Source organism: Pristiophorus japonicus, unplaced genomic scaffold, assembly GCF_044704955.1.
Source record: "Pristiophorus japonicus isolate sPriJap1 unplaced genomic scaffold, sPriJap1.hap1 HAP1_SCAFFOLD_45, whole genome shotgun sequence".
Lineage (NCBI taxonomy): Eukaryota > Metazoa > Chordata > Chondrichthyes > Pristiophoridae > Pristiophorus > Pristiophorus japonicus.
In genome coordinates, this window is record NW_027254352.1 from 2,160,132 (window position 1) to 2,167,195 (window position 7,064).

The 7,064-nt window shown below is 49.5% G+C and overlaps 1 non-coding gene across 1 annotated transcript; it reads right to left on the bottom strand.

Moving 5' to 3' along the window:
* Positions 1 to 6,701: 6,701 nt before the first annotated feature.
* trnav-cac (transfer RNA valine (anticodon CAC)) lies at positions 6,702 to 6,774 on the bottom strand. Its single transcript has one exon. It is a non-coding gene; the product is annotated as a tRNA-Val (tRNA).
* Positions 6,775 to 7,064: the final 290 nt, after the last annotated feature.

The window sequence follows — 7,064 nt, forward strand, 5'->3', positions numbered from 1 at the left end:
GATTCTGTCGGTCTCTCTGTCTCTTTAATCTGTGTGTGGTCACCTGCAGGTTGATTCTCGAAGAATGCCTGTGTTTGTGTCTTCAACAACAATAGAAAATGTTTCTTATATATTTCTTACGTTCTCTCTAATGCCTTGCTATCCTTCCTAAATTGTGGTGCTCAGAACTGTAAACAGTTCTCTAAATGAGGCCTAACCCGGGATTGAAAAGGTATGGTATAACTTCCTCGCTGGTGTCCTCTATTTTACTCCATATAAAGCCAAGGGCCCTGTATTCTTTTTAAATAACTTAGCAAATTATCTACCCAGCTTCAAAGATTTCTGTGTTTCAATCACTCAATGCTTCTGCTTCCCTTTTAACACAATACCATTCAGTTTATGTTTTCTCATATCACCTCCCTTTGTTATCCAGACCTTACACACAGGTACAGGAGGAGGCCCATTCAGCCCCTTGAGCCTGTTACACAGGAACAGGAGGAGGCCCATTCATCCCTTTGAGCCTGTTACACAGGAACAGGACTAGGCCCATTCAGCCCCTCGAGCCTGTTGCACATGAACAGGAGGAGGCCCATTCAGCCCCTCGAGCCTGATACACAGGAACAGGAGGAGGCCCATTCAGCCCCTCGAACCTGTTACACAGGAACAGGAGGAGGCCATTCATCCTTTCGAGCCTGTTACACAGGAAGAGGAGGAGGCCCATACAGCCTGTCGAGCCTGTTACACAGGAACAGGAGGAGGCCCATTCAGGCCCTCGAGCCTTTTACACAGGAACAGGAGGAGGCCATTCAGCCCTTCAAGCCTGTTACACAGAAACAGAAGGAGGCCATTCAGCCCCTCGAGCCGGTTCCGCCATTCAATGTGATCATGGCTGATCTGTGAGTAAACTCCATATACCCGCGTTTGGCCCATATTCCTTAATACCTTTGGTCAAAATGCGATGTAAAATGACCAGCTGACCCAGCACCAACTGCCTTTTGCAGAAGGGAGTTCCAAACCTCTCCCACCCTGTGTGTGTAGGAATGTCTCCGAATTTCACTCCTGAAACATCTGGCTCTAACATTTAGACTATGTCCCCTAGTCTGCGAATCGCCAACCAGCGGGAATCATTTCTCTCTATCTACTCTATCTGTCCCCTTATTATCTTGAAAATTTTGATGAAATCACTGCTCGACCCTCTAATTTCCAGTGGGTGTAATCTCATATCTTAATTTAAACATTGGAATCCAGGTATCATTCTGGGAAACCGACACAGTGCTCCCTCCAAAGCCAATATAGCCTTCCTAAGGTAAGTTCAGTGAAAACTGAATAAAGGGACGGGTCTTACTCGATTTAATCTGATGGTTTCCAGCAGGCATTTGGTAAGGTCCCACACATCATCATCATCATCATCATAGGCGGGTCCTCGCACGAGGAAGGCTTACAACCACATGGGTTCACAGGTGTTTCAATGAAGGATCCGATGTTCCAGTCCTGAACTCCAATCAAAGGGTGGAAGATGCATGTGGGTGGATTGTTTGAACGTGGTGTGACCGTTGCACACCAGCCACCATACGGGGTTGACAGAGAGAGGCCTGAGTCCAGTGGCAAAGGTAAACTAGGACGGCTGGAGACCTGCCCTGCTGCACGTCATCAAAACCAAGGTCGCCGTTTGTTGCGTGGGCAGGAACATCGGCGGGACCCAGGTACAGCGGTGGAGCGGGAAGATCAGTGTGGAGGAACGGTGAGAGGTCGTGGTGGAGGATCGATGAGAGATCGTGGTGGTGGAACGGTGAGAGGTCGTGGTGGAGGAACGGCGAGAGATCGTGCTGGAGGAACGGTGAGAGATCGTGGTGGAGGAGTGACGAGAGATCGTGGTGGAGGAACGGTGAGAGATCGTGGTGGAGGAACGGTGAGAGATTGTGGCGGAGTTGCGGCGAAGGTTAAACACAAGGGATGTTGGCAGAAATCAAAGTTGAGGCAACGTTTGTGTTGTGAATATGTAAAGCATGCACTCCCATGTTCCGCCACCAGGGAGCTCATCCCCTGAAGTCACAAGGGATCCCAGCACCACTTGGTAGCAGTGTATTTAAGCCGGCCCATAAGGCCAGTTCCTCACTCTGGAGTGTTTTATGAAAGACTGAGGTCACTGTTACTTTAACCTCCCTGTGTGCAGCATCATCTGTGTTAGGAGCACAATAACTGGCGACGAGTATACGAATCCAACACAAACTTGCAGCAAACTGTGGGCATCCAGGAGAAGTTCACAGAGGGTGAGGACTGGGAAGCCTATGTCGAATGGTTGGACCAGTACTTTGCAGCCAACGAGCTGGACGGATAAGGAAGTGTTGCAAAAGGAGAGTGGTCCTCCTCACAGTCTGTGAGGCTCAGACCTACAGCCTCATGAATAATCTTCTGGCTCCGGTGAAACCCACAGATAAATCGTATGAGGAGCTGTGTACACTGGTTCGGGAGCATCTTTACCCGAGCGAGAGCGTGCTATGCGAGGTATCGGTTCTACATGTGCCAGCGATCTGAAGGTCAGGAAGTGGCGAGCGACATCGCCGAGCTAAGGCGACTTGCAGGATAATGTGACTTTGATGGCTACCTGGAGCAAATGCTCAGAGAATTTTTTGTATTGGGCATTGGCCACGAGCCCATCCTACGATAACTTTTCGCTGTAGAGACACACACCCTCAGTAAGGCCATTGCGATTACACAGGTATTTATGTCCACCAGTGATAACACCAAACAAATCTCTCAGCACACAAGTGCTACCAATGTTCATAAATTAACTGGAACTGTGTTTGTGAGCAGAAATGTACAGGGCAGAACCCACGAGTCTGCAACTGCCAGGAGGCCTCAGGTGACCCATATGACTCAGAGTCCCCAACAAAGGATGAATGCAAGGCAATTTACACCTTGTTGGTGTTGTGCCGGCTTCCTTTCAGCCTATTCATGCCGCTTCAAAGGGTATGTTTGCAAATGATGTGAAACAATGGGGCATCTCCAACGAGCTTGCGAATGAGCTGCAAGCTCTGCAAAACCTGCTAACCAGCATGCGGCAGAGGAAGATCGGTCCATGGTGGATCAAAGCAATTTCGAGCCTCAGAGAGAGGAGGCAGATGCTGAAGTACACGGGGTGCACACATTTTCGACGAAATGTCCACCTATGATGCTGATTGTAAAATTGAATGGCTTACCCGTACACGAAAGAGCTTATCACTGTCCTGGGCAGCGCCATGGTCAAGGTCGCCTACGAGGGCACGGTGCATGAACTGCCACTCTGGATTGTCCCGGGCGATGGTCCCACACTGCTTGGAAGGAGCTGGCTGGGCAAAATCCGCTGGAACTGGGATACCATCCGAACGCTATCACATGTCGATGAGGCCTTATGTACCCAGGTTCTGAAAAAAATTCATTCCCTTTCTGAGCCAGGCATTGGAAACTTTACCGGGGCGAAGGTGCGGATCCACTTGGTCCCAGAGGCACGACCCATTCACCAGAGGGGGCGAGCGATACCTCACATGATGAGGGAGAGAGTGGAAATCGAGCAAGACAGGCTGCAACACGAGGGCATCATCTCCCCAGTGGAATTCAGCGAGTGGGCCAGCCCGATTGTTCCAGTGCTCAAAAGTGATAGCACGGTCAGGGTTTGCGGCGATTATAAAGTAACTATTAATCGTTTCTCACTACAGGACCAATACCGGCTACCTAAGACAGATGACCTATTTGGCGCGCTGGCAGAAGGCAAGGCGTTCACCAAGCTTGACCTGACTTCGGCCTACATGATGCAGGAGCTGGACGAGTCTTTGAAGGGCCTCACCTGCATCAACACGCAAAAGGGACTATTCAGCCACAGCAGATGCCCGTTTGGAGTTCGTTCGGCTGCAGCGATGTTCCAGAGAAACATGGAGAGCCTACTCAAGTCGGTACCACACACGGTGGTCTTTCAGGATGAGATATTGGTTCTGGGTCTGGACACCGCCGAACACCTACAAAACCGGGAGGAGGTCCTCCAGCGACTGGATCGCGTAGGGCTGCGGCTGAAAAGGTCGAAATGCGTCTTCATTGCAACAGAAGTGGATATTTTGGGGAGAAATTTCAAGGCGGATGGCATTCGGCCCACAGACGGCAAGACAGAGGCTATCATGAATGCACCCAGGCCACAGAACATCACGGAGCTGCGGTCGTTCCTGGGACTCCTCAACTATTTTGGTAACTTCCTACCGGGGTTAAGCACCTTTTTGAGCCCCTACATGTGTTATTGCGCAAAGGTGAGAACTGGGTATGGGGAAAAAAAAACAAGTTCTTGCTTTTTACACAGCCAGCAAGCTTTTATGCTCCAACAAGCTGCTTGTATTGTATAACCCGTGTAAAAGACTTGTGCTAGCATGTGACGCGTCGTCGTACGGAGTCGGGTGTGTATTACAACAAGCTAACATTGCGGGGAAGTTGCAACCTGACGCCTATGTTTCCAGGAGCTTGTCTCAGGCCGAGAGAATCTACAGCATGATTGAGAAAGAGGCATTAGCGTGTGTGTTCGGGGTAAAGAAAATTCATCAGTTCCTGTTTGGCCTCAAATTTGAGCTGGAAATGGATCACATGCCCCTCACATCCCAATTCGCTGAAAACACAGGGATAAATATTAATTACTCAACCCACATACAAAGGTGGGCACTCACGTTCTCAGCGTATAACTCGACCATCCGCCACAGGCCAGCCACTGAGAACTGTGTGGATGCTCTGTCGGCTACCATTGCCCACCACGGGGGTGGAAATGGCGCAGCTTGCAAACTTGTTGACAGTGGCACAGCCCGTTGACTTGTTGATGGTCATGGAAGCGTTTGGAAATGATAAATCACCTGTTACGGCCCGCCAGATTAGGATTTGGACCAGCCAAGTTCATCTGCTATCCCTAGTAAAAAACTGTCGACTGCATGAGATCTGGGCCAGCATCCCCGCTGAAATGCAAGAGCCAATCAAGCCGTTCCAGCGGCGAAAGGACGAGCTGTCCAGTCAGGCAGACTGCCTGTTTTGGGGTAACCGCGTAGTGCTACCAAATAAGGGCAGGGAGACGTTCATCTCGAATCTCCACAGCACCCACCAGGGTACAGTAATGATGAAAGCGATAGCGAGATCCCACACGTGGTGGCCCGGTATCGACTCTGAATTCGAGTCCTGTGTACGGCAATGCAGTGTATGTGCTCAGTTGACCAACGCGCCCAGAGAGGCACCACTAAGTTTGTGGTCCTGGCCCTCCAGACCATGGTCGAGGATCCATGTCGACTATGCGGGCCCATTTCTTGGTAAAATGTTCCTGGTGGTGGTGGATGCTTTTTCAAAATGGATTGAACCTGAAATAATGTCGGGAAGCACCGCCACCGCCACCATTGGAAGTCTGAGGGCCATGCTTGCCATCCACGGCCTGCCTGACATACTGGTCAGTGACAACGGGCCATGTTTCACCAGTGCCAAATTTAAAGAATTCATGACCCGCAATGGGATCAAACATATCACCTCGACCCCGTTTAAACCAGCCTCCAATGGCAGGCAGAGCGGGCAGTACAAACAATCAAACAAAGCCTCAAACGAGTCACAGAAGGCTCACTCCAAACCCGCCTGTCCCGAGTACTGCTCAGCTATAGCACGAGACCCCACTCGCTCACAGGGGTGCCCCCGGCTGAGCTACTCATGCAAAGGACACTTAAAAGCAGACTCTCGCAAGTCCACCCCAACCTGCATGATCAGGTAGAGAGTAGGCATCAGCAACAAAATGTAAATGATGGTCGCGCCACTGTGTCACGGGAAATTGATCTGAATGTCCCTGTGTGTGTGCTAAACTATGGACATGGTCCGAAGTGGATCGCGGGCACGGTGATAGCTGAAGAAAGGAGTTGGGTGTTTGTCGTCAAACTAGACAATGGACAAATTTGCAGAAAGCACCTGGACCAAACGAGGCTGCGGTTCACAGAATGCCCTGAACAACCCACAGCAGATACCATCTTTTTCGAAACCACAACACACACTCAAAGGCTCAACGACACCACCCCGGACCAGGAAATCGAAACCATCACACCCGACAGCCCAGCAAGGCCAGACTAACCCAGCAGCCCTGCAGGGCCAACAAAACGCCAGCCCAGCGAGGCACAGCCAACACACTAGACCAGACATTTCTACCGAGGCGGTCCACCAGGGAAAGAAAGGCTCCCGACCGCCTCACCTTGTAAATAGTTTTCACTTTGACTTTGGCGGGGGAGTGATGTTGTGTCTCTGTAAAGCATGCACTCCCATGTCCTACCACCAGGGAGCGCATCCCCTGAAGTTCCAAGGGATCCCAAGAGACTGTTGGATGCTCGGGTTGCAAGTCTTTACTCTGGAAAGATTCAGACCAGGCACTTGTTCAGTGTTGCTGGAAGGCCCACTGACCGGGATATCCTCTATCTGCTGTATTAACCGATAGCATTGTTTAGCAGAATGTAAGAAATGGTAACATGATCACTGAGGGACAGTCGAAACATCAACAACTGAATTTTAATAATTTGTGAAAATTGAATCATTGAGGAAGTTTTATTTCCTTTCTGATTTTACACACACTATGCATTTTAGGAGACTGGTTTTAAATGTTCATTGCTCATCATGGAATCAGATAAGTTTATAGAACGGAAAGAGGCCATTGTCACATGAACAATGAACATTTACACCACTTTTTGTTTCAGAAATAATGTTTCCGCCCGGGCTTGAACCGGGGACCTTTCGCGTGTGCGGCAAATGTGATAACCGCTACACTACAGAAACTGATGCCTAGTTCTGTGCCCAGAGAGAAGTGTTCAGCAACAAGCTGAAATACTCAATCCCACTCTCTGCAAAAAGTTCCTTTCACAACTTTTCTCTGACCGGAACTGCACCAAACAAAAATATTCCTTTCAAGTGTGCAAATTATTTTCGTTTAACTTTTAATTTGCTTTCATGGGATAACATCGTTAATGAATCGATAATCTTCTTTTACACAATGAAAGAAATGCTAACTGAGGGAAAGTAAGTCGGTCAATGATTGGTTCTGTGCTCTGCATGTTGGTAATGTCGCC